General features: G+C 33.7%; 1 non-coding gene and 2 pseudogenes across 2 annotated transcripts; 1 reads left to right on the forward strand and 2 right to left on the reverse strand.

Moving 5' to 3' along the window:
* Positions 1–1,246: 1,246 nt before the first annotated feature.
* On the reverse strand, positions 1,247–1,441 carry LOC115951093. The gene has a single exon (XR_004083226.1). It is a non-coding gene; the product is annotated as a U2 spliceosomal RNA (small nuclear RNA).
* Positions 1,442–17,264: 15,823 nt separating this feature from the next.
* LOC115951095 lies at positions 17,265–17,417 on the reverse strand (annotated as a pseudogene).
* Positions 17,418–19,946: 2,529 nt separating this feature from the next.
* LOC115949751 lies at positions 19,947–22,921 on the forward strand (annotated as a pseudogene). The gene is made up of 8 exons (XR_004083040.1): positions 19,947–20,024; positions 20,127–20,269; positions 20,473–20,557; positions 20,639–20,849; positions 21,363–21,515; positions 21,717–21,821; positions 21,978–22,025; positions 22,775–22,921. The product of XR_004083040.1 is annotated as a probable acyl-CoA dehydrogenase IBR3 (transcript).
* Positions 22,922–24,275: the final 1,354 nt, after the last annotated feature.

Raw genomic sequence — 24,275 nt, forward strand, 5'->3', positions numbered from 1 at the left:
GTTCTCTCTTCCCCTTCTCTCTCACAGCCTCTCTCGTTTAAGAGTTTGGTGGGTTTCTTATTTTTTGGGGAAGAAGTTTGTGGATTTATGTGTGATTGAACATGGTTATGGGTTTGTATTTCGAGGTTTGATCAGTACATGTGTTTGTGTTTCCAATTTTCTCTAATATGTAATATTTGGGTTAATTCAATAAACAAAAAAGAGACCAATACCATTAAAATATGAGAGTAATGAGAAGAAAGAAAAAAGAGAAAAGAAGAAAGGCAAGTGCGAAGTGTAGGAAGAAAAAAAAGAGAGAGAGGAGTGAATTGAAGAAGAAAGAAAATAAAAAAGACAAGAAAAAGAGAGTTGGTTTTTCATGTGAGTGTGACAAGGCCTTATGATGGGTCTCATAACTTGTGTATTTACTAAAATGTCTTAACTCATAACTTTAAAATCTGAAAACACAAAAAACTTGTTCTCAAACTAAACGAACATTGCACTAGTGGCCCCACAATTTTCGGGTGATAAGTAATGAAAACATAACAAACTAAACATGGCCTAAATGTTGCTACTTTCTACCGTGCATATTTGCATAAGTAGTGCCAGATATCATTGTTTTTTGTGCATTTTTTTTGGTGCATTTTTTTTTAGTGAATAGTATTATCTAATTTCTATCTTGCTTTTATAAGTTACATGCAATATCCATGAATGTTATATATGGTTTAAGTGTTATTATTGCATCATCAATGAATATTATCTATGGTAAAGTAAATAGTGCTTAGATCAATCCACAGTACAGTTAATACCAAATTTAGTTGTGGATTCCAGTTAATTCAACTGATAAAATTTCTGATAGCTGTATAAGAGATTTGAGATTCAATTTTCATTTACACCAAAAACTAATTGATGTCTATGCCAAAAACTAATTGGTTTGATGATAAAAAACTATCATCAAGAACGGACACCATAAGTTAAAACTTTCTTTATAAAAAAAAAAAAACCAAATTTAGTTTATTATCCATTCAAACATTGTCAACTGTAGATTAGAGTATCAGCACTATGTCAGTATATATTTACCCCAACGATCACCCATATCAATTAAATTTGAAAGAATAATAAAAAAATAATATTGCATAAAATATGTTACATAAAAATGAGTAATTAGTGCAGTAAATAGACCAAAGATATCGATCCAATACGCAGGACCCTAGAGAAAATAACTTCAGACAACATCTTATGAAAATTAAATTTTTGACTAGAATTGGTGGGGTGCGCCAGGCCCGAGCAATAGTGCAACACGTGGGCGACACTCAAGAGCCCCAGTAGCAAGTACTGTGGTGGACTCTCCCCCTCAAGAAATAAATTTAATATCGTGTGATCCGATGGGCCACATATCAGATATTAAACTGATAAGAACAGATACTATACTTGATCTTAGCCAAAAGGCCGAGAAAGGTATGAATTGTAAAGCTGCTTGCTTCTTTTTTTATCAATCGTCTATGCTTTGCTCTTGTCTCACTTACTCCATGTGCAAGGATGGACCTAGGTAGTGGGCCCAAAAAAAAAATTAGCAAGTAAAATTTTCCCAAAAAAAAAAAAAAAATGGGGCTTGGGCCCCCCCTGAGATTTTAGCTCCAGCCCCCCTCCCAAAAATCATGAACCCCTTCTCCTAGCCTATCATCCAGCCAGCTCAGAGTAGAGCCCATGACCCATGTCAATCTAAAAATAATAAAAAAACTCAGCTCTCAGCAGTCCAAAACCAAATGGAGAAAGCAAAAAACAAAGGAAAAAAAAGAAAAAAAGAAAAAAAGAAAGAAAGGAAAGTGAGAGGCGAGAGCTACAAGACAGAGATAGAGAGTACAGAGACCCATCTAAGCCATCTTGATCAGATTTAGAGGCCCATGTGCCGTGACGGAGAGAGACAAAGAGCCATGTCGCTGTGATGGAGAGAGACAGAGAGCGAGAGAGTGCAAAACCCAGTCCAGTACGGCAGTACCCACGCCAACGAGAGCGAGACCCACGCCGCCACGCGAGACAAGACCCACTTGCCGCCGTCGCCGCCGGTTGCCGTTGCTCGATCTACCTAGCTAGCCCAACTTCGAGCCTTCACAGTTCACAGGTATTTACTCTTATTTTTTCCTTCAAAACCTTGTGATCTGAGAATCAAAGAAACTGTGTTTGTGCCTTGTGGACTTGTGGTGTTTCATGTTTGTGTTTTTACTGATAAGTGATGAACTGAACTGATTTGGTGATTGTGAATTGAATTTGTGCTGCGGCTGCTGCTTGTGGTGTTTTTTTTTTGGGCCTTTTGGCTTTGTGACTCTTGCATTATATAGATAAAAGAGATAAATAGAGAGAGTAGAGTTTGTAGAGACAGTCAGATAGTTTTTTCTTTGTTGACTGGTAGTTGGGCATAATAATAGGGAAAAGTGGAGTTGGGCAACGGACAAGTGACAGAAAAAAGAAGAAGGTAAAGTTAAAAAAAGTTTTTGTTAGTGGTGTCTGTGTCTGTAGTGGGATTCATTGGGTATTTGGGTTAGTGGGTCAAAATTAGAAAGTGGGATTCAAATGATTTTTTGACAGACTCTTTGATGTTATACATTGAAAAGGATAAAGTTTCGACATTTAATTTGGATTCAATAGTAGATGATTTTGAAGATTTGAAAGAGCGTCGAGTTCCCTTTTCATAGATGATTGTATAAAGAAACAATAGTGTTTCGTGTCTTTTGTTTTTGTTAGTAAATTGTATCTTAATATATTAAGAAACAATGATTTTTGGATTTTTGTCTTGGTTGATAGTTTATTAATACTATATAGATGCGTATTTGAATTTTTTTTTTTTTCGCTTATCTCTAGCCCCTCCTAGCTTAAAATCCTGCGTTCGTCCCTGTCCATATGGGACATAATGACTCAAGAAAACTAAAAAAACATACGAATGTGTTGCCCCCTTGGCTTTGTTTCCTTTCACAGCCTTAAACCTGGAACATGATGCTTCTAAGACTGCTATGATTTGCAGGCACAAACAAAGGCAATGTGATGAAAGCTGAACATCAAAACTTCACCAACGAATCATAAATACACAATAAATGGTCCCAACTCATTGAAGAACATCGTTTTGAATAGCTACTACTATCTACTATGATCGCTCACTTAGTCATGGTAATAACAGGTTTTCACATGATATAATCTGATCACTTGAGAAAGAACCTTCGCCATCACGGTTCAATGCAGCCAGCCTGCTTAGTACACAGTCCAACTCAATAAGGCAAAAACATAACTTCGTATTACAAAGCTGAGCAAATTAAACACAATTTCAGCACCAAAAATGATGACTTTATTAGATAAACGTTTATGATATTACTATTATATATATACTCAAATCAAGTCTCATATTCTCAAGTTTGTTCAAGAATATATGTTTTTGCAGCTCATTTAATAGTTGATCCTATATCTGTGATTAAGCTTAATTTGTTTATTAAATAAAATGAATATAAATAAACATTTTCTCAAACCAAAAACGAGATGTTTATAAACTACTCAGTTAATTTATAGTTGTACCCGAAAGACTCATGAGTCATGACCGTCCATTGTTTTGCTGTAGCATTATTTTGTTCTTATAAAAGTGCTTTTGGTCCTCTGAAGACATATGGGCTTGCCTTTTTAAGAACCTTGGTCTACTTTCTGTTATAAGTTATAACGCACTGAATGCATTACCCAAGTTAGCTACTAGACCAGGTGTGGTTTACAAATTGTTGGATGTATTGGAAATGTGATAATATTCTTCTTGTGCGAGACATCCCAGTGGCCAGTAGTACCTAATGGAATGAAATTCTGTATTTTTGTTTTTTTGTCATTCAATTTAGCCTTAACCAAAATGACCTTTTGGTACCAAATGGAGCTTAAAGAACAAATAGCCTTTTTTTTTTCTTTTTTTTCTTTTTTTAAGCAAAGAACAAACAGCCTTGAAATTTGGTCCAATTGAAAAAAATGTGGCCCAATGAGTGATGTATGACAATATATATTAAAAAGATAGAACAGACAGTAAAACAAGTAGGATGAAAGTTAGGAAGAATTTGGAATATAGAAGTACAATTATGAATATATAGCAAATGACTATCTTAATCTAAACATAGTCGTTGGGCAATATTTAGAATAGTCGGTACCACCAGAACAAATAGTAAAACAAGTAGGATGAAAGTAGTATTACAGAAGCTGAAGAAACAGAGGTTGAAGACTCAAAGCATAACGGTTAGTTTGGAACGGCTACTTGTGAAAGGAGAGAGCACAACAGTAATATAGAAGCATAAACAATGATAAAATAGTTGATAAAGAAGAGAATAGCAAAATAGATATAGTCAAAATAGATTAAAACAGGGTATGGAATATAAAACTGAAACAAATAAAATCTTACTTGAAAATACTTCTGTCTTTGATTATACTTGAAAACAAACTGTCTTTCTTACAAGCTTTGAAAATAAACACTGTCTGAAGAGTTACAAGATTACAAAGTAAAATCTGTAAAGGGTTACAAGGTTGTCTGTCTGGAAAGGTAAGGTTACAAGATTACAAAAAGAAAAAGTAAAGTACAAAAAGTCTTTCTAAGGGAGAGTACAAAAGTCTTTTGGGGAAAGGGAAAAGGAAAGCTAAAAGTCTTTCTGAGGATTGGACCTTGGAATTGAAAAGGAAACTTAGACCTTAGAACTGGACCAAAATCTGGACCTGAAATTTTGGACTTGTCTTCTGTCTTCGAAGTCTGTCTATTTATAGATAAAGTGAACCATGGTAAGTCTTCAAAAGTAACTTGAGTTAAGTGAAGGGAACTCAAGTTAATCTGTCGGTAGAATCTTGAACAATAAAAGTCTATCTTGAACAGTAATAGTCTATCTGTCGGTAGAATCTTGAACAGTAAAAGTCTATCTGGCAGTCTGTCCGGGTACGCATGCTGGTGAATAGTAACTTTTCTATCTGTGAGAATCTGCGTACGAAAATATTCTGCTAAAATATCTTTCTGGTCTGTCTGCATTCTATCATTTTATCTTTTGGTCTGTCGGTCTGTCTTTCATCTTCTTTTGCATCTCTCTGTCTTTTGTCTTATCTGTCACATGTCATAGGGGTCTTGGGAATCTTGAAATGCTTCTAGATGAGTTCTATAGTTTGGAGAAGAGGATTCCATTACTGTGTCATCTTCATCATCTGATATTTGTGATGCAGCTTCAAGCAGTTGCTTTTTGAGCTGTCTTCTGTCTGAAATAGAGGCAAGCTGGCATTGAACTTGACTCTTTTCTAAAAAGAAATTAGAACTTTCTGTCTGGGAGGAAGAGGTCTTTTTCTGTAATTCTTGGCAAATATGATCAAAATTAAACTTATTCCACCATTTTAATTTAAACTTTCTGGCGAGCATAGGAAAAGGATACTGGGGATGCTTTTCTATCTTGTATTCCCATCTGATGATCCATGGAAGATCTGAAAACCTGTAAAAGAACTGTAAAAGATGTGGGAAATCCCTAAGATGTAGTATGTTAGGTTCTTTCTTGAAAGTCTCATAGGCTTTTAAAAGATCAGGAGGAAGAATCATAGCTTCAGGACCATAGGAATTCCACCAGTCAATGAACCATCTTGGAATCATCATGTCTTTCTTTCTGTACATATCAAACCGGAAAAACCAAGTATGCATGTTAATATTATTTTGGAATAAAAGGAATCTGTCCCAAGCTTCCATATAGTCATAATAATTATAAAACTGGGCTCAAAAGGTACAGAAAAGTTCCTTGTGATCCAGGGTTGTGCTTTCCACTGAGAAGGGGTGAGAATTTGTTTTATAACAACTTTAGAATAACCAATTCTGTTTGGTTCCTGGGAACAAGGCATATGTGTAACTAAAATTGAGTCTGTATCTACTAAAATATGCTCATAAAATGTCTGGGTCTTAAAACTTTCTGTCTTAGGATGTTCCCATCCTAGGGGTATGAGCTGTCGGACAAGGGAGAGGGTGTCTTTTATGTGCTAGTATTCTGGTTCAATCCACAAAATAAAATTCCATGAGTCTTTTGGGATCTCAATGCTGTGATCTTCTTTTGGGATTTGGGTCTGAGTTTCTGGAGAGGTAGAGGATCTGTATTTTGGTTGGTTGGAAGGAGAGGCCAAAGGAGGAAAAGAAGATGCAACTACATTAAATGGTTTCTTTAAAGGAGGGGTTGAGGAGGTTGAGGGTATGGCATAAATCTGTTTGGATGTTGGATTGGGGCTGGGGGAGAGTGGTTGGAAAGGGTTTGGGCTACAGATTAATGGGGATCTGTCTAGAGATTTATTTGAAGAGAAAGTGGGTGAAGTGAAAGAGGGGCACGGGAGGAATCTGCTAGGGGGAGGAGGAATTGGGGGAGCAGCATAAGACTGTCTGGTTCTGGGTTTTGGGGATTTGCTCTTATCTGCAGGGGAGCTCATCTTCCCTGTAGAAATTCACGGGTTAAAAAATCAGGAATTGAATTAGTTTCTCCTTTAATATATTCAATGTCAAAGTCAAAAACACTTAAAATAGCCTGCCATCGAGCAAAACTCTGTTTGGAAACAAGATTTTGAACATCTTTCTGTAAAACTTCTTTAGCACTTTTACAATCAACTCTAATTAAAAACTTTTGATTAAAAAGATCATTTTGGAATTTTGAAATACATAGTATGATAGATAAAATTTCTTTCTTAATAGTGCTGTAATTCTGTTGGGTAGCTGACCAAGAGCCAGAATGAAATCTAACAATTTGTTCTTTAGCATCATTTGTTGCTACCTGTTTTAGGATTCCACCATAACCTATGTCAGAAGCATCTGTCTCAACAATTTTAAAAGTATTAGGAGAGGGAATAACAATACAAGGAAGTTGCTTAACATATTTTTTAATCTGTCTGACTATCATAGTATGTCTGTCTGTCCAAGGTGGAGGATTCTTTTCTAATCTTTTATACAAGGGTCTGCATATTTTTCTTAATCCTTGAAAATAATCTGAAACATAATTTAAACTGCCAAGAAATCTCTGTAATTGATTTTTATCTTTTATCTCATCTGGGAATTTATCTGCAAATTGAATAGCTCTGTCAATAGGGCTTAAAGTTCCCTTATAAATATTATGGCCTAAAAATCGAATTTTATCTTGAAAAAGACTTATTTTAGAGGCTGAAACAACTAAACCATTTTGTTTGATTACTCTAACAAATATATTCAAATGTTTCCAATGGTCATCTATTGTTTTAGAAAAGATTAGAACATCATCTATATAAACAATGGAAAAGTCTGTGAAAGGTGTAAATATGTCATTCATTATATTTTGAAATTCACTGGGTGCATTCTTCAAACCAAAAGGCATAACATTCCATTCATAATGACCAAAAGGAACTGTAAAAGCAGTTTTATATCTATCTGTCTCATCTATCTGTATCTGCCAAAATCCACTTTTCATGTCAAATTTAGAAAATATGGTTGCTTCATGAAGTCTGTCAAGAAGATCTTTCTTATTGGGAATAGGATATCTTATCCATTGTAATGCTTTATTTAAAGGTTTATAATTTATGACTAATCTTGGAACTCCTCGCTCCAATTCTGCCTGTTTATTAACATAAAAAGCAGCACAACTCCAAGGAGACTTGCTCTTTCTGATTAATCCTTTAGTTAAGAGATCTTCAATTTCTTTCTTACAATGTTCTAATAATTCATTATTCATTTGTATTGGCCTAGCTTTAGTAGGTATCTGTCTTTCATTAAAATCTTTCTCATAAGGTAACTGTACTATATGTCGATGCCTGTGCCAAAAGGCAGTGGGTAGACTAGAGCAAATCTTTGTCTCAATCTGTTGTCTAAATAAATTTATTTTATTATTTAGTATAGGGTCAGTTAATTGATCAGTTATTCTTTTATATTTATTTCTGTCTTTAAAGATTCCAAATGTCTATTCTTTCTGTCAATTCTTTCTCTATCAATTTCCTTTACTATGTTATTAAGTGAATAAATATCTTTTGGAATTGGTGGCAAGATAAATTTAAAAAGTATATCTTTCCCTAGCACATTAGTTTTAATACCTTCTTCTGTCGTTAAAAAGGGGTAAAGTAAAGTCATAAAGGGGTTTCCTAGAATGATTTTAGAAGAAAGGTCTTTAATTAAAACAAAAACTGTTTCAAAGCAAACTCCATCATTACATATGTGAACACTAGGTATTTTATAATTAATTATTAATTTTTCTCCATTAGCTTGAGCTAGTCTTTCAGATGATTTTTCATAATACTTTAAAGGTATTAATCTTTCTTGTATACAGTTCATGTCAGCACCTGAATCTATTAAAGCAATTTCTGTCAAAGAAAACTCTTTATTAATTACCAAGGTAATTTCTGTATGCCATTTTTGGAAAATTACTCTGTCAATTAAACTTAAGAAATTCTGTCTATTGTTATTATCATCAAATTTTCTGTCTGGGGGATTAGAAAATTCTTTTAAGTTAATTAATTCTGCAATATTTCGCTCATTTATGTCTGTGGAGTTTTCTTCCTTAATTTCTTTAATTTCCTCTTTTACCATTTTTGCTTCTGTCATTAAGTCTTGTAGATTTACTTGTTTTATTTTCATTTTCATCTTTTCTTGCTTGTCTTTTTCTTTCTTTCTATAATCCATAACGTGGTGTCCATATTTTTTAGATTTATGACAAATAGTATTATTACTAACATGTCTGTCAATTTTTTCATTATCTAATGACTTAGTTGTATTTAGAACTGTTATATTTCTATTTCTGTCTGTCTGTAAGGGTGTATTTAAAATTTTCATTTTTTTAGTTAATTCTGTCAAACTACCATTTTGGGTTTCTATTATAGATCTTTCAATTAATTTTAGTCTTTCATCTACCATTTCTTTTAAACCATTACACTTTTTGTCTACTTCCACTTTTACTACACTATCATTATTTTCTTTTAAATTACCATAACTATTTTTCCCACCATTGTTGACTTTTTCTTTTTGTCTTTCATGTTTCATCTTTTCCTCTATTTCTATCTTCCTACGTAGTGATTCCTTACCACTATTTTCTTTTGGCATGTCTTTCTCTACATCTTTACTATTTTATCTTTCATGTGATTCTTTCAAACTATCATCATAATTTCTAGGACTATCATCTTTCTTTAGATTGTCTATTTGTTTTCCTATATCTAATCCTTTACGTAGAGTTCCATCTTTTAATTCACAATTCTGTCTTTCAAATATTTCTTTCATCTCTTTTACCATTCCTTTTTTTATTATTTCTTTCTCATTATCTATCAACTTCTCATATAGAGATTCTTTCTTGTCTGTCTCTATTAGGCTTCTTTGTCTATCTGAGTCTAGTACTGAACTAGAAATTTCTTTTAGTCTGTCATTTTCTATAGTACTTCTATCTTTTATACGTGTTACTCTTTCCTTAATAGGGCCAATTTCTAATCTGTCAGTTGTTTTTAATGTCTGTAAATTCTTATCAACTTCTTTTGAATTACTATTTATATACCAATTATCTGTCATAGTTTCTGTAAAAGATAATCTTTGATGGGGTTCAAATCCTATATCTTTTTTAAAATGTGAATTTAAAGCTTTCATTCTTTCATAGAGGTCCAAAAAGCTATCATTTTTCTTTTCAACTTTAGTATATTTAGCAGATCTGTCAATATTTTCCAAGGACTCCAATTTTCTATTAATTCTGTCTAAAAAACTATTATTGTGGTTATTAGTCTGTCGGTTGATTTTATCTCCTGTTAAATTACTCCAATTATTTGTGTTACTATTATAATTATAATCATCCATATCACTGTCAGAATCAGAATCAGTTTCAAAATCCATATCACTATTTGACCAATTTTCATCTATATCTTTCATGCTATAACCTTCATCATAAACTATATCATCATAGTCCATGTTTCAAATTAGTGTGTGCCTAGCCTAAGTGTGAACAAGCAAACAGATAATGAACTGATAAATGTATTTATTCTCTTTCTAAGCAATTAATAATTACTGGCGGAACTATTACTAACCACTGGTATCCTTGCTATCGGGACCACCTCCTCGGGAAACTCCATTGCGGGACCACCCAAACAACGCCTGTCCGTCGGCTACAACAAAGGGGCTGACCAACGCGAAACTATGGTTTGCCAACGAGTCTCTAGGCTGACCAACGCTAACAAGGAGCAAGTAGTGGCTATGTAGTAATATAAGTTCCTAGTAACTTCTTAATTGCAAAGAAATAAAACTCATACACCTACCATCCATGGCTCTGATACCATTGACTACCCACCCAGGAGAGAGCACAGCAGTAATATAGAAGCATAAACAATGATAAAATAGTTGATAAAGAAGAGAATAGCAAAATAGATATAGTCAAAATAGATTAAAACAGGGTATGGAATATATAAAACTGAAACAAATAAAATCTTACTTGAAAATACTTTTGTCTTTGATTCAATTTCAAAGACAGAAGTATTTTCAAGTAAGATTTTATTTGTTTCAGTTTTATATTCCATACCCTGTTTTAATCTATTTTGACTATATCTATTTTGCTATTCTCTTCTTTATCAACTATTTTATCATTGTTTATGCTTCTATATTACTGCTGTGCTCACTCCTGGGTAGTCAATGGTATGGTATCAGAGCCATGGATGGTAGGTGTATGAGTTTTATTTCTTTGCAATTAAGAAGTTACTAGGAACTTATATTACTACATAGCCACTACTTGCTCCTTGTTAGCGTTGGTCAGCCTAGAGACTCGTTGGCAAACCATAGTTTCGCGTTGGTCAGCCCCTTTGTTGTAGCCGACGGACAGGCGTTGTTTGGGTGGTCCCGCAATGGAGTTTCCCGAGGAGGTGGTCCTAATAGTAAGGATACCAGTGGTTAGTAATAGTTCTGCCAGTAATTATTAATTGCTTAGAAAGAGAATAAATACATTTATCAGTTCATTATCTGTTTGCTTGTTCACACTTAGGCTAGGCACACACTAATTTGAAACATGGATTATGATGATATAGTTTATGATGAAGGTTATAGCATGAAAAATATAGATGAAAATTGGTCAAATAGTGATATGGATTTTGAAACTGATTTTGATTCTGACAGTGATATGGATGATTATAATTATAATAGTAACACAAATAATTGGAGTAATTTAACAGGAGATAAAATCAACCGACAGACTAATAACCACAATAATAGTTTTTTAGACAGAATTAATAGAAAATTGGAGTCCTTGGAAAATATTGACAAATCTGCTAAATATACTAAAGTTGAAAAGAAAAATGATAGCTTTTTGGACCTCTATGAAAGAATGAAAGCTTTAAATTCACATTTTAAAAAAGATATAGGATTTGAACCCCATCAAAGATTATCTTTTACAGAAACTATGACAGATAATTGGTATATAAATAGTAATTCAAAAGAAGTTGATAAGAATTTACAGACATTAAAAGCAACTGACAGATTAGAAATTGGCCCTATTAAGGAAAGAGTAACACGTATAAAAGATAGAAGTACTATAGAAAATGACAGACTAAAAGAAATTTCTAGTTCAGTACTAGACACAGATAGACAAAGAAGCCTAATAGAGACAGACAAGAAAGAATATCTATATGAGAAGTTGATAGATAATGAGAAAGAAATAATAAAAAAAGGAATGGTAAAAGAGATGAAAGAAATATTTGAAAGACAGAATAGTGAAGATGTAGAGAAAGTGATAAAGACAAATGATAGAAGAAGAATTGAAAAACATAAAGATGAAGGTGTTATAGATGAAGGTGTTATACGTAGAAAGCTAGAAAAAGAAATAGGAAAAGATGATAGTTTTAGAAATAATGATGATAGTTTGAAAGAATTACATGAAAGACAAAATAGGAAAGATGTAGGGAAAGTAAAGGACATGCAAAAACCAAAAAAAATAGTAGTGAAGAATCCCTACGTAGGAAGATAGAAATAGAAGAAAAGATGAGACATGAAAGAGAAAAAGTCAAAGTCCACAATAGTAGGCAAAATAATTATGGTAATAGTGATAGTGTAGTAAAAGTAAAGATGGTAGTAAAAGACAAAAAGAGTAATAGTTTTAAAGAAGAAATTGATGAGAGACTTAAAACAATTGATAGAATTGAAAATAACAGTTTAATAGAATTGGCTAAAAAGATAGACATTTTAAGTTTACCAATGGAGACAGACAGAAAAAGAGACATAACAGTTTTAAATACTACAGAGTTATCAGATAATAAAAAAATTGACAGACATGTTAATAGTACTATTTGTCATAAATGCAAAGGATATGGACATACTAAAAAACAATGTGACAGACATAATAGAATTATTAAACAAATTAGTAAATTAGAATTTGAGAAAGATATAATAAATAAATTAATGGAAATATTTAATGTTAGTCAAAAAGAAGTAGATCAAGTTAAGAAAGAGTTAAAATCAACCAACCCACTTAAAATTAATAAGAGAAAAAGAAAACAAAAAGACATAATAATAAAACTGATAGAAAATCTACCACATCATTATAAAGACAAGAAAGAATATTTATTAAAATTGAAAGACACTATAGAAATACCTATTGCTTGCATTAGGTGCAGGAAATATGGTCACCATGTTACGGATTGTAGAAAGGAAGAAAAAGCCAAGAAAGAAAAAGACAAGAAAGAAAAGGTAAAAATAAAACAAGATGGTGTAGAGATAAAACCAATAGCTCTACTGACAAAAGACGAAATAGTAAAAAAGGAAATTAAGGAAATTAAAAAAATTAAAGAAGAAAATCTGACGGACATAAATGACCATGATATTGTAGAAATAATAAAAGAATTTTCTAATCCCATGATAGACCCCCTTAATCCTCTTACAGATAAAGAAGTTACAGATATTAATAGTAATAAGTTTGATAGACATAATTTCTTAAGTTTAATTGACAGAGTAATTCTGCAAAAATGGCATACAGATATTACTAAACAGTTTTCTTTGACAGAAATTGCTTTGACAGACTCAGGTGCTGATATGGATTATATACAAGAAAGATTAATATTCTTAAAGTATTATGATAAATCATCTGAAAGATTAATTCAGACCAATGGATAAAAACTAATAATCAATTATAAAATACCTATTGTTCATATATGCCATGATAGAATATATTTTGAGACAGCCTTTGTTAAAGACTTTCCTTTTAAAATTATTTTAGGAACTCCTTTTATGGATTTAATTTATCCCTTTTTAGTGACAGATGAAGGAATTAAAACTAATATATGGAAAAAAGATATATTCTTTAAATTGATTTTACCACTTGTCTTGACAGAAATACACTCTTCCAAAGAAGTTACTAATTTAACAAATATCAACGAAAGAGGAATCTATAGAACTGAAAGAAGTTTGTCATCTTTAAAGACAGAAATGCTACTTGTTAATCAATTAACAGAAAATGACAAAAAGAAAGATAAGCAAGACAAAGAGACAGAGATATGTTCTTCTTCTTCTATTGCTTTCTTACATAAAGTCCAATCTACAGAAGAATTCACGAAAGATGGAAATATGAATATATGGACTAATAGTATATGGACTGACAGATGGCAATTTGAGACTAGTGCCCCCACACAAAATATAGACGGTACAATTATTATTTCTTTTAATAATAATGACAGACATACTGATAGACTGATAGAAGTACTAAATGACAAATGTACACTCTTTATAGCATTTTTAAATATTCATATGACAGATATTTTAATAAAAGAAGCTTTGACAGACTTTCCTTTATTGATCATTAAAGAAAATATTAATTGTGATAATCTCTTGAATAATGACAGATTTAATCTCCCCATAGACAGAATTAATCCCCTAATAGACTATCCTATTAGTAAAAGACTTTACGAAGAGATATATAGTAATATATGCATGGATAGAATCATACTAGCTTTTAGAAATATTCTGAATATCACTTATCCTGACAGATCCCATCATGACTACTCTAATATTATTGCTACTCAGCAAGAGCACAAAAGTGTACAAAGAAAAGTTTGTTTTATAAATGTTGTTTGTTTTGTAAATGCTTTTATTACTTTTCTTGTAAAATATTTCAAAAAAATTTCACAGAAAGACAGAGGCAAAAGAATTTCAAAAGAAGTTTTGACAGAAAATATTTGTTCCAAATATAATCCTTTTCCCAAAACCCAATTGCAGACTACCATGAGTAAAAGATTCTCTCAGAAAGACAAGGGCAAGGCACCAGCGGTGCAACCCAAAGGTACCCGAAAACCTTCAGTAAAAATTTTGGAAATGCATGAAGGTGTCTCGAAAGAGACAATATCCCTTCAGGATACACTGCTAACAGAGGCAATGTATTCATGTGGTGATAAAAGTGTAATTCTGCAAAAAGTGTCCGACAGTGATTTTATGTTTCAAGATGGAGAATTTACAGACCTTCCTTTTCATATTAAACTACTTCTTGATAATTTACAGGCAGCCTTTACCCTCAGACAGAAACCCTTATTCCAAATGACCCTTCAGGCTTTGGAATTACATCTTGTTAACACTGGTGCAGTTATTGAAGCACTTAGTTGTCAACTCCCTGGCAAGGAGGATGGAGATTCAAGCTCCACAATGACAGAATCACAGTCTTTAAAAAGCTATCTTATGAGAACAAGCTTTTCAAGGCTTCACCCTAAGATTCAGCAAAATACGAGACTTGCCATCACAGCTTTACTTCCTGAAATTCAACAGAAAATATTGACTCATAAAGCCCTAACAAGTTCTTATGACAGATGGATTCATCTTTTCACAGTATTAGTTTCTACAGCAATTATCAGGATAGAAGATATGACAGACGAAACATGGCTATCTCATAAAGCTACATGGTATGAAAGTTTTGGAAACGCAGACAGAGTTTATAAAGGACTAGGAGACAGATATAATCCTTACCCAGGATTACTTATCAATACAGAGACAGAAGATCCAGTAGTTTGTGATCCTTTTTGGCTATCTGAAATGCTAGAAGCTGGGTTTATCAGCAAATTAACCATAACTTCTGCAGATCAGATCAGTTTATTTCCTAATGTCATCCGAGAAGCAGCCATACAGATTGGAGGAATTAATTATATGAAATTACTAATCTGGAGTACTCTTCCAGCCTGGAATAGTAGCTATTATATGGAAGTTCAACCAGCCCACATTTTGGTTCTTATCCATGATTGGGGTTGTACCCCTGAACATAATTGGTATACAGGAGATACTTATTTATCACTTGATGATCCAGGTACTCTGGCTCAAGAATGGTCTAACTTCATGAGTAACAAGATTAATGATGTACAGAAAGAATTAGACAGAGAAGGCTTCCACTTATATGGCTACACCAACAGGATAGCTGTATATGGTCCAAGACCTTTAGCAAGAAAGCTTATTGGGCAAAGAAAGATTGTTAAGGATTCTAGACTAATGACAGCAAAGGATCGTGGTCCTATTTACCGTCTTATTTCATATTGTGCCCTATGTAATAGTTATGGAGTGTACCACGAGCATGATGAGGACAACTCTGATCTGCTAGATTATGATAACTACGCAGATACAGATTGATAGACAAAAGGCACAGACAGACAGAATACTCTTCCGACAGACAGCGACGACAGATCACTATTCACCAGTGACAGATCACTATTCACTAGAGACAGATCACTATTCACCGACATGCATGAATAGCTTCCAGACAGATCCATTACAGTCCAGACAGATCCAGAAAGATATTTTGAAAGATATTTTGACAGAATATTATTCACATACAGACAAACTATTACTGTTCAAGATTCTACCGACAAATTAACTTGAGTCCACTTTACTTAACTCAGGTTACTTTTGAAGACTTACCATGGTTTATTTTATCTATAAATAGACAGACTTCGAAGACAGAAGATAGGTCCAAAATTTCAGGTCCAGTTCTAAGGTCTAAGTTTCCTTTTCAATTCCAAGGTCCAATCCTCAGAAAGACTTTTAGCTTTCCTTTTCCCTTTCCCCGAAAGACTTTTGTACTCTCCCTTAGAAAGACTTTTTGTACTTTACTTTTTCTTTTTGTAATCTTGTAACCTTACCTTTCCAAACAGACAACCTTGTAACCCTTTACAAATTTTACTTTGTAATCTTGTAACTCTTCAGACAGTGCTTATTTTCAAAGCTTATAAGAAAGACAGTTTGTTTTCAAGTATAATCAAAGACAGAAGTATTTTCAAGTAAGATTTTATTTGTTTCAGTTTTATATTCCATACCCTGTTTTAATCTATTTTGACTATATCTATTTTGCTATTCTCTTCTTTATCAACTATTTTATCATTGTTTATGCTTCTATATTACTGCTGTGCTCTCTCCTGGGTAGTCAATGGTATCAAATTAGTTTTGGTAGGAGTCTGTTACAGGTGGTTAGATTAGAACCTTCAAGAAGCTTCCAGGGCAGTTACCATTCTTTGTAAGATATAAATAGAGGATGTGTATGTAGTGTTCATTTAATAAGCTTGAATAGAAATCTTTTCTTGATTCATCATTTTTTTCTCTCAATCCGCCATTGTTAAAGCTTCAAGCTTGTTATCTTTCATATAGAAGTACAATTATGAACATAGTAATGGAGCTAAAATCAATATAACATGTAACTAAAATACATGTGAATGGTTTTATCAATCCCCAATTGATTGGAAGAATTTTCTTCCAAATTAATTTGAAGATAAGATTTTTCATACCAAGAGCATGAGAAATTATTGAATTCATTGATATACCTTTCTTTCACATAAATGTAATCCCATGTGCAAACTCACATTATTGTGAGGTACTGAATAATTTCAGCAAAAGCAGTAGGAACTTTTGTGGTCTTGCATCACCATTTAGATGTATGATGCAATTTAACCACTAAGTTTTATTTTTTATTTATTTTTTTTTTTTTTTTGAGAAAGAAAAAACCACTAATTTAGTGAACAAGTACAATCTATTTTTTTCCTATATATCAAAATTCTAAGTGATCTATAATTTATCGCTCATAATTTATTTTATAAGTTCGTGAATAAGTTCAATCTATTTTTTACGCATTAAGTTAGCGACAACAGAGACTTCTTTCATTTGTTTTTACTTCTATAGTCCGTGAACGCACGCTAACTACTGAAAACCCTAATAATATGAGAACCAGTATTCACCGACTATCCTTGCCCAAAATAAGAGCATCACTAGACCAAAGCCCAAGTAGGAACATAAAACTGATCAGGAACCCATTTAATTTTTCAAGATAAATATTTTACCATTATTGGTGGGGTGCGCCAGGCCCGAGCTTTACTGTGGTGGACCCTCCCCCTCAAGATATAAATTTTATATCGTGTGGGCCGATGACCCACATATCAGATATTAAACTGATAAGAACAGATACTACACTTGATCTTAGCCAAAAAGCCGAGAAAGGTACGAGTTGTTCTCTGCCGTCCTTCTGCTTTTATAACTCGTCTATGCCTCTCTCTTTTCTCACTTAACGATGTGGGACATATAGACTCAAAAGAAAACTAAAGAACAGACGACCCTCTTCTAATCTCACACACGCTCTCCCAACGCCGTTGTATTTTGATCTCGCATTCCGCTTTCCACATTTACGTTATTCGCTGCTTGAATCTTGATGCCACGACTTCTTGCTTGTCTTTCAATTTCTTTCATTACTTATCTTCTAATTTAGTTCTTAGATTTAGATCTCATCACAGTCGTCTACACTCTTTGCTTGCCCAGAAACTGTTTTAACTGAGCCTAATAAAAGACTTTTTTTTTTTTTTAGCTGAAAGTAATATGAAGTACAAAAATGCTATAAAAAAAAAAAAAAAAAAGGGTGTTTGATATATGTATTTAAACAACATTTTTCAGTTTTTAAATAACATTACATGTATTTCTACATACTTTTTTACCCACACATATTTCCAAAAAATACAAACAACGTTATTAAAATAGTATTACCAAACGGCCCATAATTTTTCTAATACTATCAGTATCCCATGGAAACAAAATTGAAGTTCAGGTTGAATTTTCAGAGACCAGGGGCCAGGGCATACTTCTACTTTCTTTTTCTTTTCTTTTTTAATCTTGTTTAAAAAAATTTATTCTAATTTTTGCAAGAAGAGTAAAAAACACAGGAATCTCCTCTTCCAATTTTACCACAGCTGCTTTGAACTGGAATGGTGAAAGGTTTTTTCTTATTTACATCAAGCTCTGCATCATATGTGAATGACAATGGACCATGTCATAAGGTGTTTCATGTAACAGAACACATTGTCCTGCATGTGGCATTTTTCAGTCTTATAATCATTGAAGTTGTGGCATTTTTAGTCTTATAATCATTGAAGTGGTTTAGTTTCTCTGCATTGACACATGAGCTTGCCTTCAAGAACATTGGTCTACTTTCTTTACTAACGCGCTGAATGCATTACCCATGTTGCCTAACTTGCCTTGTGTGAGTCCGTGACCGGTTGTGGTCTACAAATTTGTTTGATGCATTGGACAGTGTTATAATTCTTCTTGTGGCTTTACTAAATGACTAATTGTTGTAAGCTAAGAGAGCAGTCAGCAGAATAGAATGGTGTGGCTGAAACCAAAATTGGAGTCATAGCCCGTCTTGGGCTTAAGGTTCACCCAGAGATCTCAAGAAGGATGGCAAATTCCAACTACAATTATTTTTTTTCTACTTTATTTTCCATAGATTTTATAAGATGAGTGTGTCCAATCACCAAAATTCAGAAAGTCTTGTTGCTGCCTTCAGGCAACGGTCTGTCGGTGAAACAAGAAAAAACCATCACCAAACAGAGGAGATTAATTAACATTAGAACAAAAGGTAGCCCCACTGATGTACAAATACTAAGGGTCCGTTTGGATTGAGCTTATTGTTGCTGAAACTGAAAACTGAAAACACTGTAGCAAAATAATTTTTAAATATGTAAAAAGTACCGTGAGACCCATTTTTAATATTTTTTAGTACGTAAACAGTAACAAACAGTGCTGCTACAGTGTGCTACAATGCTTATTGTCCCTGAACACGTGAAGTGAGGAAAAAAGAAAAAAAAAAAAGGGCAAAACGCAACTTGGATTCAGCGGAAAACGCTGAATCCAAACGGCCTCTAAGAATCACTAGTCCAAACAAATCAATACATTAGGAAAATCATTTATACACTTGTGAGTACGATAATATAATAATTTCCTTTTCATTATATTCATTATCTTGCCTATTCAACTTTATCACCATAGCTATGCAACATAGATACTAACAACTATGTATTCAAGTATTCAGAAATTTCATTCATAAAACAATTTACATGTATTATTTAAACAAATCGCATGGCTTATTAAATAAGTCACAACTAAAATACACGTGGATAGTTTTATCAATTCCCAAGTAGTTGGAAGAATTTTCCACTGAACTAATTTGGAGGTAAAGATTTTTCATACCGAGCATGGGTAATTATTCAATTCACTCGGTGTACCTTTCTTTCACATAAATGTAGATCCATGTGCAGACACGCATTATTAGAGGATTGGCTTACTTGGGTTTTACCAAGAAGTATGCTAGATCTTCTTTTTGGATGGTAGAATTGGTTGGGGAAACTCTCATTTCATATTGGAATTTGACACCGTTATGTTTGATATGGTGCATTTGGAGGGAACACAATAACTGCATGTTTGAAGATGTGGAGAGCTCGGCAAATCAACTTCTTGCCTCTTTTGTTGGCTCTTCAACTGACTGGTCTTGGACTTGGAGACTCACAACTAGTGATTCCCTCTTAATGTCTATAGACTCTCTTCTTTCTTGTACATAGTTTTTGTTATCTTTTTGTATTCTTTGGCTGCTTTGTGACCTTCTGTATAAAGTAGTCTTTTTTCAATAAATTTTTCTTACTTATCAAGAAAAAAAAATTATTGATATGGTTTTAAATTTTCTTGCAAAATATGAATGCTACCTACAATGCATGTTTTGCTTGATCTGGTTGCAACAATTCTTTTTCCTTTCGACTTCCTAGACTTTCTGAGTTTGGGAGTGTCTGTCTTTAGGAATAGGCCAATGCATATAGTGTGTATTCGATCTATTTTTTCTTTTGAATAAGAGTATTTAACTTTTAAAAAAAAAAATTCCTTTTCATTTTAGGTATTGTTGCGTTATGGAAATAAAGAACAGCTACATAAATGGCTTATACCTTTACTCAACAGTAAGATCCGGTCTGGATTTGCAGTGACAGAACCACAAGTTGCATCTTCTGATGCTACCAATATTGAGTGTTCTATTAAAAGGTAGTGTGCAGCACCTTTGTAAAGGGAGTATTCTGTTTATCAAAATCATTTTTTTCAAGTAAAGTACAGGGACTGCGTCTCCCAATAGTCATCCAAACTTCTTCTGTGGATATATGGGATAGAACTATATGTGGCACACGCCAATTTTTGTCAGAGCTTCTGCTTGCAATTTATGTATGACTGCTTGTTAAATCCATGTGCAGAGAAGGAGATACATATGTCATTAATGGGACGAAGTGGTGGACAAGTGGGGCCATGGATCCAAGGTGCAAAATTCTCATAGTCATGGTTAGTTCTTGTTTGGCATAGCATGAAAAGTCCAAATTTCCATTCATGTAGTTAAAGGAATGTTATCTGAACAATATACAGGGAAAAACTGACTTCACTGCCGCTAAGCATAAACAGCAGTCTATGATCATAGTGGATACCCATACTCCTGGTGTACACATAAAGAGACCCCTAATGGTATTTGGCTTTGATGATGCACCTCATGGGCATGCAGAGGTATCATTTGTCAATGTACATGTGCCAGCAAAGAACATTCTATTATGGAGAAGGACGTGGATTTGAGATTGCCCAAGTAAAGTTGTTCAACGCCTTCCATAGTGCATTATGAATTTGTGTGTGTTTTTTGGTTGAGGGGGGGTTTCCCCTCTCATGGTCAAACCCAAGGCCTCCACATTTAAGGTCTTGGCAACATGAAACAGTGGTTTTTCAAATTTATTTGTCTTCCATATATTTCACAACAAATTGCATTTCCTAGGGAATGTTGAAACTTCTAAAAATTTCCATAAACATCAACAGTTTTCTCTGTTTTTATACTGCATATCAGTGTAAGTGCAGCAAGCTTCTTGGTCTTAAACCAAGAAGAAGAAAAAAGTTTTGTTTCTGACATTCATATGCTGAAAGTAGAAATGATTGTTACTGGTCATATGTAAGATTAAAACCAGGTAGGAACCCAACTCATCCCCTGGCGCAGATGTGATAATTTGATTGATGGTTGTGTTTTTTGAAGAGTTTACGTGACATTTATTGACCTGCTTCTTGGTGTACCAACACGGATATCTTATATTTGGTACTGAGATACTTGCAGGGTAGGCTAAGACCGGGAAGGCTGCACCACTGCATGAGACTGATTGGTGCTGCTGAGCGTGGCATGCAGATGATGGCTCAGAGGGCTCTTAGTAGAAGAGTTTTTGGAAAGTTGATTGCAGAACAAGGTTCATTTATTTCAGATATTGCAAAGGTAAAATCTATTACAGAAAATTGAAAATTTTTATGTTGCTACACATCACAAAATCTGAAATAATAATGTAAGCTAAATCAATAATACAAGAACTAGAAGTACTTTTGCTGAACTAGTGGTCCACCTTGAATCCTTATATTTTAGATTCACCTCATAGCTGCAGTATTATAGCAGTCTTCTTATATTTGCTCTTTGATTCAGTGTCGGATAGAGCTAGAGAAAGCCAGATTGTTGGTTTTGCAAGCAGCTGACCAACTTGATAAGCTTGGAAACAAAAAGGCCCGTGGGATTATTGCAATGGCCAAGGTAAATTGTTGGTTGTAATATATATATATATATATATATATATTTTTTTTTTTTAATTATTGTTGTTTGTAATATGAAAGGCCGGAATCCAATCTTGGCTTACGGTTATTTTGTTGCTGAATTTTCTTTTAAAATGTCTGGTTGTATGTGGAGCAGGTAGCAGCCCCAAACATGGCATTGAAGGTGCTTGACATGGTGATGCAAGTGTTGGAAAATAAACAAGTTTTGATTCAACAATACAAACCCTAAAAAATTAGCAATGACAAAAATAAATAGATAAAGTTAGAAAGATCTTACAAACTATAGAATCACACAAAATACGTTGTCCTTAAAGGTTGATTCGTGCCACTCGGAGTAGAATTTGGTGCAAATGGCTCTTTTGGCCGAATAACCCCCCAGGATTAGACTATAGTGGTTTCTTCAAGTTGATCACACACTCAAGCAAAAAGAACTAAGAACAACCTTAATAGTCTTTCCTTAAAACTAAATATTAAAAGCTGAAATTTTGTGGAGATGAGCAGAAAATTTAGAGTTGAACAGAGGGAGAGTGGCGGCAATAAGAGGCTAGGAAAAAATTGAAGAGAAAGAAGAGAGAACAAGGGTTTTATATGCCAACTAAAGGAACGAGTTGTTCATTAAATGCCCACGGGCTGCTCAAATACTCACCAATGGACAAATCAAATCAAATTTGGGCCAAAAAATAAAGGAAAAATTGAAGAGAAAGAAGTGAGAACAAGGGTTTTATATGCCAACTAAAGGAACGAGTTGTTCATTAAATGCCCAAGAAAGATATAACAAACCCAAGCCCAAGTCCAGGCTAACACCTAACCCATTGTATTCCAACTAACCATTTAAGATATGCAAAGGCTTATAAACTTATAACAAAGTCTATTCCTAACCAATGTGGGACACAAAGCAAAGGTTAAGTGTTTGAAACACACATACTCCAATAGCAAGTGCATGGTGGAGCTGGTTTATCTTCTAATACCGTTCTGGCACATCTTTGGGCCACAACAAGAACATTACGAATTGCAAATGGTCCAGATGAAGTCCACTTGGGTACTATTGGCAAGTTGGAACTGCAAAGAACTAGGCTTTAAAGGATTTGAACTTTGAAGTGAATTTCTCTACGGCAGGACCTTTTTTTTTTTTTTTTTTTTTTTTGCTTAATTGAAAATATAAAAGAAGAGAATAATCTCAAGGGGAAATGACACTATAATTTATCTCTGGAAAGGCAGAAAATGAGCCTAAAGTTGAATGTATCGCTTGGTAATATAATAATAACCGAATAATATACAAGGGTGCATTTGGATATCTGGATTTGGACATGTGAATAAATCCAAACACCTTGTTTGGATTACTGGTTCACATTGCCTAGGTGAGTTGGGCTCCTTACACCACCCTTTTTTTTTCCTTGATATTTTTTTTTTTCTAAGCCCGCACTTTTCCATCTTTATCTTTATTTTTTCACATTAGAAACCAAAGCAATTCTTGGATTACATTACACACCATTTTCCACATCTATCCTATGTGGTGTAGTGAAATAGTTTTTGTGGTCTTTATCATATGGCACTTAGTTTTACAGGCCGGTACATTACTAGTTCACATTGCCTAGGTGAGTTGGGCTCCTTAGACCACCCCTTCTTTTTTTCTTTTTTCCCTTGATATTTTTTATCTAAGCCCACACTTTTCCATCTTTATCTTTATTTTTTCACATTAGAAACCAAAGCAATTCTTGGATTACATTACACACCATTTTCCACATCTATCCTATGTGATGTAGTGAAATAGTTTTTGTGGCCTTTATCATATGGTGCTTAGTTTTCTCCAATAGATGGTGAAAATTTGAGGGGGTTCACCAAAACAAAAGATTAATAGTGGGTTACCATAAGTTGTGTTTAGTGGTTAGCAAAAGCTTTAATTTTTCTATTGTTTTATTTAACCGTTATGCTTTCTAAAAGGTTTATACTTGCTTGATAAAATCAACCTTCTTTCCCTATAGGAATCAGACCAATGAAAGCCCATTTAGTAGGAGAGTTTAAATAATAGTTTTTAGTATTTGGATTTAGATATTAATCAATAGGTTTGTAATGCTTTGATTACAAATCCATTATCAATTTTAGATATTATTTCAAATGCAAGAATTTCTTTAGTTTTTAATGTGAAAAAATAAAGATAAGGATGGAAAAGTGCAAGGAAAAAAAAAAAAAAGAAGGGGTGGTGTAAGGCGCCCAACTCACCCAAGCAATGTGAACCAATAGTTCACCGGCCCGTTATCCTTCCACTGTTGAGAGCGTGAGGTCTTCGCTGCTCTGTGAAACCAGCCTCACGCGGTACCCTCCACTTTAGGAACCAAGTAACCCAAGCCTTCGCTCAAATTACAAGGCCCATCTCTCAACTTGGAACGGGTGGGCCAAGTAATTGCACAGACAGGCCCTGCCAGGAAAGCCGAGT

The sequence above is a fragment of the Quercus lobata genome, chromosome 6, assembly GCF_001633185.2.
Source record: "Quercus lobata isolate SW786 chromosome 6, ValleyOak3.0 Primary Assembly, whole genome shotgun sequence".
In the NCBI taxonomy this organism is placed as follows: domain Eukaryota; kingdom Viridiplantae; phylum Streptophyta; class Magnoliopsida; order Fagales; family Fagaceae; genus Quercus; species Quercus lobata.